Here is a 2857-nt window from a genome sequence, read left to right as displayed (position 1 = left end):
TCTGTCTCTGTCTCTGCCTCTGCGTCTGTCTCTGCCTCTGTCTCTGTCTCCGCCTCTGTCTCCACCTCTGTCTCTGCTTCTGTCTCTGCCTGTCTCTGTCTCTGCCTCTGCCTCTGCCTCTGTCTCTGTCTCTGTCTCTGCCTGTCTCTGTCTCTGCCTCTGTCTCTGTCTCTGTCCCTGCCTGTCTCTGTCTCTGCCTCTGCCTCTGTCTGTCTCTGCCTGTCTCTGTCTCTGCCTCTGTCTCTGTCTCTGTCCCTGCCTGTCTCTGTCTCTGCCTCTGCCTCTGTCTGTCTCTGCCTGTCTCTGTCTCTGTCTCTGTCTCTGCCTCTGCGTCTGTCTCTGCCTCTGTCTCTGTCTCCGCCTCTGTCTCTACCTCTGTCTCTGCTTCTGTCTCTGCCTGTCTCTGTCTCTGCCTCTGCCTCTGCCTCTGCCTCTGTCTCTGTCTCTGTCTCTGCCTGTCTCTGTCTCTGCCTCTGTCTCTGTCTCTGTCCCTGCCTGTCTCTGTCTCTGCCTCTGCCTCTGTCTGTCTCTGCCTGTCTCTGTCTCTGCCTCTGCCTCTGCGTCTGTCTCTGCCTCTGTCTCTGTCTCCGCCTCTGTCTCCACCTCTGTCTCTGCTTCTGTCTCTGCCTGTCTCTGTCTCTGCCTCTGCCTCTGTCTGTCTCTGCCTCTGCGTCTGTCTCTGTCTCTGTCTCTGCCTCTGTCTCTGTCTCCGCCTCTGTCTCTACCTCTGTCTCTGCCTCTGCTTCTGTCTCTGCCTGTCTCTGTCTCTGCCTCTGTCTCTGTCTCCGCCTCTGTCTCTACCTCTGTCTCTGCCTCTGCTTCTGTCTCTGCCTGTCTCTGTCTCTGCCTCTGTCTCTGTCTCTCTCTGCCTCTGCCTCTGCGTCCGAGCGTAGCGGGCCCGCTTCGGGATACCGCGCGGGCGCGTGGCCGGCGGGCGCGCGAGTCGTGCGGTCGACCCTACGTAGTTCGGGCGCGCGCCCCCGTGTCTCGCGTGCGACGCGTCCTCCGGGGTCGCGTGCGTGCGTGCGTGCGTGCGGGCGGGCGGACGCGGGTGCGTCGCGGTCACCGTCCGTGCGCGTGCGCCGTCTCGAGCGCGTCCCACTTTGGGGGGACGGCGGGCGCGCGGGGGCGCCGCGGGCGTGTGGCCGTGCCGCGCCTTCCGCGTGGGCGTCCCCCCGCGCCGCGCGGGAGGCGCCCGTTCGTTCGCGTCTCCCGCCCGCGGTTCCGGTGCGCCGTCTCTCCGTCCTCGCGCGTCGCCGGGCGTGCGTCCGAGCCCGCGTGCCGCCTGCCCGTGGGTGCCGCGTGTACGGGGCCGCGTCCGCGCCCGCGTCCCCGAGCGTCAAGTGCAGGCCGCGCGCGCCTAGTGGAGCGTGCCCGCCCGCTCCGTGTATCGTGTGCGCGGGGGCGACGCGCGTTCCCGCGTGTTCCGCCTGCCTGCGTCTACCTCCGCGTCTCCCGAGCGTCCCGTGCGTGCGTCTGCTGTGCGCGTGCGTCTCCGCGTTTCCGCGTGCCCCGGGCGTGCGTCCGTGTCGCCGGAGGGCGCCGCCGCCGCCGCCGCCGCTGCGTGCGCGTACGTGTCCGCGCGGGTGCGCGCGTGGCCTCTCCGGTGCGCGCGCGCGCGCGCGGCCCCGTCCGTCCGAGTGCGGCGCGCCCTCTTCGGGATGCCGCGCGGGCGCGCGGCCGGGCGTACGTACCTCGTGCCCGTGCCCCCGTCTCGCGCGCGACGCGTCTATCGCGTCGCGCGTGTGTGGCGGGGGCGCCGTGTCCTCCGAAGCGCTGCGGCGCGGCCGTCCGCCCCGTCGCGCCCCTCCCTCCGTCCGCGCGGGTGGGCGTCCCGCTTCGGGGGGGGGCGGCGGGGGTTGGCCGCGGGCGGGCTTCTGTTGGGGGGATCCACGGGCGTGTGCCCCTGAGGCGTACCTTCCCGTGTTTCGGCCGCGCCGTCCGTGCGAGTCGCCGTGCGTCCGGGCCCCCGTGCGCGTGCGCGAGCGGACCGTGTCCGTGGGTGCCGCGCGTCCGCGTTCCCGCGTGTTCTGCCTGCCCGCGCCTACCTCTGTGTCTCCCGGGCGTCCCGGGGTTGTGTCTGCTGCGCGCGCGCGCGCGCCCCCTCGCGTCCATCTCCGTGTTTCCGTGTGCTCCGTGGGCCCGTCCGTGTCTCCGGAGGGCACCCTGCGGTGCGGGCGCACGCGCGCGCGGGCGCGTTCCCGTCCTTCCGTCCGTCCGTCCGTCCGTCCGTCCGTCCTCCTCCTCCTCCTCCTCCTCCTCCTCCTCCGCCCCCCACCGCCCACACCCCCGCCGCCCCCCGCCGCCCCCACCGCCTCCGCCGCCTCCAAACCTCTTCCCCGCCTGGCGGGTGGCAGCCGGCGGCCACGTCGGACTGGATCCGGATATCGCCAGCGTGGGGCCCACGGCAAGGGCGCAGGCGGGGTGGGGTTGGGGGTGCGTGGTGGGCGGTGGGGGGGGTGGCGCCAGCGGTCCTCGGCGGCGGCGGGCCTAGCGCCGCCGGCACGTGCCCCTCCGGTTTCAGTCGGGACCGCCTCCGTGACGTCGAGGAGAGCTTCTCCACCCGTCCGTCCGAGGGCGCGGGGGTTCGGCGGACCGAGGGTGCCGTCGTCCCTCGACGACCGCCTTCGGGTCGCGCGCACACACACGCTCGGAGGCGCCCCGTCTCAACTGAAAGGAGTCGGCGGAGTAGAAACCGCGGCCCTCGAGACAGCTCCCTAACGCCGGGTGCGTGCGGCGGGGTGCTTTCTACACCCTACAGAAGGAAAACGCCTGTGGCCGGAGTTCTCGACGCCCGCCTTTCGACGCACCCTCTCGTCGCCTCGCTCCGTTTCCTAAGGCTCTCGTGACTCCTCCC

The sequence above is a fragment of the Loxodonta africana genome, unplaced genomic scaffold (assembly GCF_030014295.1).
Source record: "Loxodonta africana isolate mLoxAfr1 unplaced genomic scaffold, mLoxAfr1.hap2 scaffold_702, whole genome shotgun sequence".
In the NCBI taxonomy this organism is placed as follows: Eukaryota; Metazoa; Chordata; class Mammalia; order Proboscidea; family Elephantidae; genus Loxodonta; species Loxodonta africana.
This window is presented reverse-complemented; position numbering follows the sequence as displayed.